Source organism: Acromyrmex echinatior, chromosome 1 (assembly GCF_024713525.1).
Source record: "Acromyrmex echinatior isolate Ae372 chromosome 1, ASM2471352v2, whole genome shotgun sequence".
NCBI classification, from domain to species: Eukaryota; Metazoa; Arthropoda; class Insecta; order Hymenoptera; family Formicidae; genus Acromyrmex; species Acromyrmex echinatior.
The window spans coordinates 18,832,787-18,840,838 of NC_141852.1; the positions used below are offsets into that span (position 1 = coordinate 18,832,787).

General features: G+C 28.5%; 1 protein-coding gene across 2 annotated transcripts in view; it reads left to right on the forward strand.

Moving 5' to 3' along the window:
• The window catches only part of LOC147911031 (cytotoxic granule-associated RNA binding protein tiar-1-like), a 120,244-nt gene that overhangs the window by 27,849 nt on the left and 84,343 nt on the right, over positions 1-8,052 (forward strand). The gene's annotated exons all lie outside the window — the stretch shown is intronic.

Here is an 8,052-nt window from a genome sequence, read left to right on the forward strand (position 1 = left end):
TGATGTATATTACGTTAGCAACAGGCGTCGAAGATGATGGACTAAAAAGGTCAACACATTAACATAATAATTATGATAATTTATCCAAGAAATGTATGCTTAAGTGAGAATAATATTTACGTCTGTTAATTCCTTCCTTACTGCTTTCATCAGAACTAAAATTCTGTTGTTAGAAAGTTTACATAATAACATATATCTTCTTAAGAATTTTTAATCAATTTTTAATCACAAGAAATTTATAGAAAATTGTATATAATACATATTAGTATATATTATAATATATTATAATACATATTAGTATGTATTATAACAGTTAGAAATATATTTATTTGTATTTTTATGAAAATAAGGATTATCGATAATACTATAACATTTTGAGAAAAATGTATAAAAATCTTTTTTATAACGTAATTGAAGGTACGAGACATAGAACTTTTTATTCATACAGAACTAAAAAATGCACCAATCTCATGCGACACTTGATTGCCGGGACTTCGAGAAGAATAATGAACGTGATTCTGGTATTATTGCTGGGAACGACGATTTTCGTGATACCTGTAATCAGAAGAATGAGGTTCTGATAGGTGGAAGCAAAGTTATATATATAGTGAAACCTGATTACAGACTCGTTTTCAACAAGCGGCAGCATGAGTTCTATTATTGGTTAACAGCACGAGAAACGAATGATTCGTGCATTCGTCGGTCGCTATTATGATGCGTAAAATAAACAAATAGGTCTTTCGCATGCATTGACGAATTCATTGTAGTTCAATTCTTCCGCAGTGTCCTACTTTGTCGCTCAAATAACTTTTAATCATTATTACCATTTTAAATGTAATTTATCTAATTATTTGCTTTATCTTTATAAGTTAAAGGAACAATTAAGTTTAAATTAAAATTAAATTAATATGTTATAAAGGAAAAGTATGTCTTAATCTCAATATTCTCAAATGCATATCTTATCACATGATTTTAACAACATCAAAAGCAATTTCCCAATACAATTAAGAATTACACAAATTGTTTATTATACCGCAAGATAATGTATCAATTAATAAAACATTTTTTTGAAATATCAAGGTAATTAGTGCTTCAATATCTCTTTCCAATTGTATTAAGTTTTATATAATAATATGTTTATTGATAAAGTCTATTTTAATGTAGAAAAAAATGTTTCATTTTAAAAACACATCTTACACATTTCTCATTTAATAGATCTAATATGTAGAAGAATAATATTATTGTGGCAACAATTAAATGCAAGAATGAATAAGCTGAAACATGAAGTATTACAATTTTTTGACGTGGAACTACATGCTGTAAACTAGAGAGTAGATAAATTTTGATGATCGAGGAACATTTCGGTGCACAGGAGTATCCTAATTCGCGACTACCTGAGCCGAAGCAAGTAGACGGTGATAGCCCCACGTAGAAGGGGGAGAAACTGAGATGATAAACTCCGGTAAAACACGAACGCTGTAAACTTTCTCCGATAATGGCCGACATCAAACCAATTTCGCGCCCGCGTCATTACCTGATATACCGTTGGCGACGGCGAGGGGACAGAAAAAGAGTAGAGAACGTGGCGAGAAGGTAAGCTTCTAGTCATCGATTCGGTGGGATGACTTTGTAAGGGAAAATGCAATTACGACACACCGCGAGAAACCGGTCAAACTTTTGCGGTAGAAATTTTTTGATTTCTCGTCACGGTTAGACGTTCCTCATGCTGCAAACACCGTTCTTCACATCGGATGCTACTCGCCAATATTTTTAATCAATTATTTTTTTTTTTCATAGTTAAGCGATTGTAATCAGGCAGTTCTAGGAAAGGAAGAATTCCTTATATTTTCGTTTTCTCGAGGATGCGGATGGAATACTCATATGCCCGCAAATGAATTGTTCGAACATGCGTAAGCGGTTTCCTAGTATTTGTCAGGCTTACGACATGTCAAGATCAGCGCAAGTAAAATGCGAGATAAAAAGCAAGCACTCGAAGTACCGAATTCTCAGCGTTGTATTATAATGTTCGCGCGAGCTTCGTTTCACCGATCAGTTACAGAAGCAACCGTATTACGAAAATTCGCTCGTTCTTTTTTATGACGGATTTATGGGAAAAAAATGTCTGACTTGTGTGTTTTCTTCTCATTCAACGTAAGAGCATGATCGCTTCCTATTTCGTATTCGCTCGCTCAGCAAAGCAATACGCGCACGTGCTTTTATTTATTTCGTGTGTTTTTGACTATTTTATTTTTTGATCATATGTTTACTTATATTTATATAACTAAGAAATTTTCCCTGATCTGTGGTTAATTTTAATGGTTAATTAATGTACAATTGTCAAGAATTGTCATTTTTTTATTTCAATATAAAATTTAAAAAAATAAACACATATATATAAAATAATAAAAATACATGATATTCACAGATTGTTAGTAAAAGTATTATACTGATGTATTATATGGTAGTACAATAAGGAGAGAGAGAGAGAGAGAGAGAGAGAGAGAGGGAGGTAATTCGACATGAAAAAAAATTAATAAAAAACGTAGAATAAAATTTTGTCTTATTTTTTCTTTATTTTTAAGAAAATTAATTTTAAATTTTATATCGGGCGTTTAACTATATTTTGGATCTCACTTTAGGTTATTATCTCTACTCACATATATTGTTTTTATTATTGTAATCGGGAATACACAATAAAAATAGGGTATTTATATATAATAAATTTTATTATTTTAAATTGTTAAAAACGATATTCATTCTATCGAATGTTACAAACACCCTGTATAATTTTGAACATATAATAATAAATTTTCAAACAAATTATAATAATTTTTATAATAGTATATATATAACACAAATTATTACTCAATTATTTTATAAATTTTTGAAAATCATTATTTTCAAAAGAAGGTGATAATTTGTTGGTATGGAAATTTAAACTCATTTGAAAATTTTTGTTACATTTATGACAACATAAAGATATGTAATTTACATCAATGAAAACATAGCTGGTGCAATTAAACGTATAACATGTATATTGGGACATGTCTTGTAGCTTGAATAAGTACTAAGTTTCGTCATAAGAGATGCGTGCGGAAGATTGGCGTCAGTTCGTCACGATTACTATGTATTAGTGAAAACGTTCGTCACAATATAATAGATGTCATTGGTGAAACAACATCTACATATTGTAAGAATGGAGGGTCGAGTATTTTGCATTGAAGACGTCTTTAATTATATAAGTGAGGTTTGTAAAGTCAATTCATCGATTGGAAAGGAGTCATCAGTCGATTGAAAGGAAAGCCCATTCTGTACATTCTGTACATTCTCGTTTTGCATTCATTTGAATAAACTTATTTCAAAGGACCGATTATTCTTTGTATAGCTGATAAACACTTTTACGTTCTTTCTTTGGAAATATTCTTAAGATAATTTTTGTGATTATGTCTGTTATTATAGAGCGTTACTATAAAATCACAATGCTGTACATGTGTATCTTATGAATAAAGTTTAATTTCTTTGTCATAATAATCAAAGTTACTTAAACACTTTAATTTAAATTATAAAATGCATTATATAAATGGTTATAAAGATAACTTTGTTATTACAAATTGATTTGTTTATTCTTATATGAGCAAATAAATAAATATATATATATATATATATATATATATATATATACATACACCAAATATTAATTTATTGAGTCACTTCTGGTTGTTCGTTGCAAATCGAACCAGCTGTGCTATATGCAGATTGCCGGAGGTGCAGACGATTTAGCAGGAGATCAGGTGTGACAAGCCAGTTGGGGCTGATAAATTGTACGGATCGACACTTACTAGATTTTCCAATATTGTTACCATTTGCCTATGGGTATTAACCCTTAATATGTGAAGTGAACATCGGAATAGTCATTGGAGGAGCTAATATTATGCTTACATTTAATGCTTTGTACTGTCTTTATCATTTTTAACTCATTTGATCTATTTCTTCATAAATTTATTATAAATTTTTATATTTGTTTATTTTGAATTTGTTTATTCAAATAAAATTAAATTAAAGTATATATGATAATAGATTAAATAAAAAAATAAACTTTGTACAAAAGAATACAAATAAAAAACCATTACTCAAATAAAGGTAGTGATAATTTCTGTATTTGTGAATAGAAAATATTTGATTTGTTACAAAGGTATAAGCTTTAAAAATTCGAATTATATCAAAGATATCAGAAGTGTCAAAATTTTGTTTTTAGCATGCCGCATTAGTGTTTGTATAATGAAGAAAGTACACTTTTACTTCTAACATAGTAACTAAAGCTAATAAAAAATTCTATTTCAAAAATATTTGTAGTTTAGAAATGTCATAGGAAGAGCGTTTCGATCGTTGATTTCTCTCAACGTATCTCACTACGATGACCTCGAGTGAAAGAAAGAAGAAAGTCTTACTTGGCAATACGAGATGTTGCCGCACCTGCGCGCATTCCAGTTGATGTGACCCTAAAACTTCAATGTCCATCGACCATTCACCTTGACCATGGATCCTGCTGTAACTGATATAGCTTCCCTTTCATAGTTAACTATTCATTGCATAGAAACAAAGTCAGCTTAATATCACACTTGATTTGAAATGAATAAAACATGCAATTCTTGCGGATTTGTACACTCAAAAATCCATCTTTTAAAACATTTTCTGAAATAACTTATTAGAATTGTCTTATCAAAAATGTTTTTTAGAAAGTTATTTTTAATATAGTATAATAGAAAATTTATTTATAATTATAATATTATTACATTTATAGATATATATATTAATTTTAATTATATAATTATTAATTATATTTATAAATATATATTAATTTCAAAGTAAATTTTATTAAAATATTAAAATTTTATTAAAAAATATGTCTATATATTACGTAATTTCATAAATATATCCTTTACTTTACACACAAGAACTTATGTTAAAGGAGAAACGGATGTAATGTATGGAACTATAACTTCAGTAATACAAGTTTGATAGTTTAATCAGATCAGAAAATTCTCTGTGAGTGCGCACATTATTTATGATATAAATATCAGCCAAGCGCATAAAAGACGAGATTAAAGACAAAGCTAACATTATCAATTTCTCTGACATTCTTCGTCATAAGTTATGATTTTCCAAAGAATTAAATATATTAAACAAGAAATATCTGCTACAGATTTTCTTCTTTAATATATTATATTTAATTCTTAGAATTTTCTGATCTGATTAAACTATCTAACTTGTATTACTAAAGTTCCATACACCCGTTTCTCTTTTAACATCTTGTGTGTATTTTAAAATAAAGGGTATATTTATGAAATTATATAATATATAGACATATTTTTTAATAAAATTTTAATATTTTAATAAAATTTACTTTAAAATTAATATATATTTATGAATGTAATTAATAATTATATAATTAAAATTAATATATATGTATAAATGTAATAATATTATAATTAAATGTAATAATATTATAAATAAATTTTCTGTTATATTAAAAATAACTTTCTAAAACATTTTTGATTGACTTTGCAGATGATTATATATTCTGATTAAAATATCTCACATCGAATGATGAATTGCAATAATCGGAAATGAAGGTATGCAACAAAATCATTTTATATTATCTTGTATAAATGTCAAATTCATAAATTTAGGTAGCGTAACCCAAATTCACTTTACAATTGATTATCATAATTTATAATAATCATAACTAAACTAATAATAGTTAAAATACATTAAGGTATAAAATTACAAAAATATTTAATATATTAGGTGTTGGAATTAATTCGTAGCGTTTTACAAGTGATGGGAAGTACTTTCATTAATGTATTTTTTAATGCTCATGTGAAATAAATAACATTCTTTCATTAAAAAACGCTACGAATTAATTCCAACACCTAATATTTTATCGAAGTACATATATATTGTAAACAACAATATAATATTGTCCTAAATCGATTATTAACGTTAAATTACATTAAGAAATATTGACAATATAGTACGATATAGTACGATATTAATATTATATATATAGTACAATATAGTACGATATTAATATTATATATTATATATTTAGTACACACGATATTGATATTATATAAAGTAATATTTATGGAGCAGCATAACAAAATGATTTTCAACTATTTAATTAATATATTGTAAATATGTCTACAAAAAAAATGAGCTTGAAAGTTTTAGAATAAATTTCTATGATGACGATACATGGTGGTCGTTTTAACGATGTGGTAGAAACTCAAGCCGCAGAAATCGGTGAATAAAGTGGAGTTGGAAAAAATTCCGATGGACGGTGTCGTTGGACAATTAATTCCAGCGCGTACCGCAACTAGTTACCTTTGCCGCTCCTCTGTGCCACACAGGACTTTTGGACGAAACAATTTTGTTTGCGGGTCTCTCGTTCCGAGATTTTTGCGGCAGCAACAGCGTTAGCGATAGATGGTATTGCCGACAGACAAACAAAGCCAAATCATGAGGGGCGGCACTTTTCTGCTGAATTATTGATGACAACGTAATGGATCTCAACAGGGCAGGGCATGTGTGTATATATTATATGTCAGTGTACATCTGATATGCATGAGTACGTAAACTGCTACTTCCCGTCTTCTTATTTTACATTAGAATAAAATCTTGAGCGTGATTAAAAGTTTTAAAATATTCTAACAGTATTCTGCGTAAACATTACGTTGCATTTATATATATATATATAATGTGTAGGTATATAAATATAATATATAAAAGTATATAGACATTTGGTTGTTTCTTTTCTTATTTTTGAAGATGTGCTTTTTCTATCGAACCAATGCCAACCAACTTTTTCAAATATCTACAAGTTGGAAATTTTACTGGCGCGAATACGCAACCGGTGTTATTTACGAATTAATTATTAAAAAATTTATATGGATAATTCAGTACACGATGAGATTATTACGATGTAATTATTACGTGAGATGCAAGCATTATCGTTTATTATTTACAAGATATTATCAAACTAATGAAAATAATTAAACTTTTCTCTGTGATAAATTTTTAGATATTACTTCCCAGTTTCTAAAATTTTAAATTACAATTTAAATTATTTATAAATTATTAAAAAGCCAATCAATTCCATAACACATTATTTATATAAATTTTATTTATATAAATTATTTATGTAAATACCAAAAAGGTTACAAAAATACAATAATAATTTCAACATTAACTTTATTTTATTATTAACAAACTCCTTTCGCTTTTGAGCACTTATAATTACTTAACAGTTTTTTTTTATAAACTAATTCCATAAAGATACAAACAATACATATGACATTTCTAATGAAAGGCAGGTCTTATTTAGTAAAGAGCAACCTGTTTTCCTGTATTGCATTAAAGTCACCGATATCATTGTGATAATTAATTAGTACGATTGAAGATTACATCAACCTACAATAATTACATTGCGTTGCATAAGATTTCTTATGCATGCATTGCAACTCTCTTGATGGACATCCTTCAAGACTTAACGATCATGTATTTCTGATTCTTGATCAATCCTTAAATTAAGCGCTGCCGGCTAATACCAGAATCGTAATGAATTTCAAATGCCGCATATATCTGTTGGCGTTTTGTTATTAGTCAATATCACCTGCCGAAATAAATGTCTTTTACATAAAATATACAGACAATTTAACATAAATTTCTCTTGCAATTTTTATGCAAATCATGGTCTTACTGCACTTTTTCAGTCTCTGCCAGATGCGAGTAGATGCGTTACCAATAATTCATATCCGTTCTTATTGTCGAGGGTGAAGAATTCGATTGACCAATCCTTCCGAACCATTTTCTATGCGGAAAGATTTATAACCAGTTTCACGCAACGGATGTTATAGTCACTGGGGATCGGAGATTACACGTACGACGACGCATCTTCGTCTTCTTCGGCGAGGCAAGGCTAGCCTACTTTCTCTACAAAGAGAATTTTTAAACGGTGTATGAGGAGGGCTGCCTCTTCTCGCGCTCTTC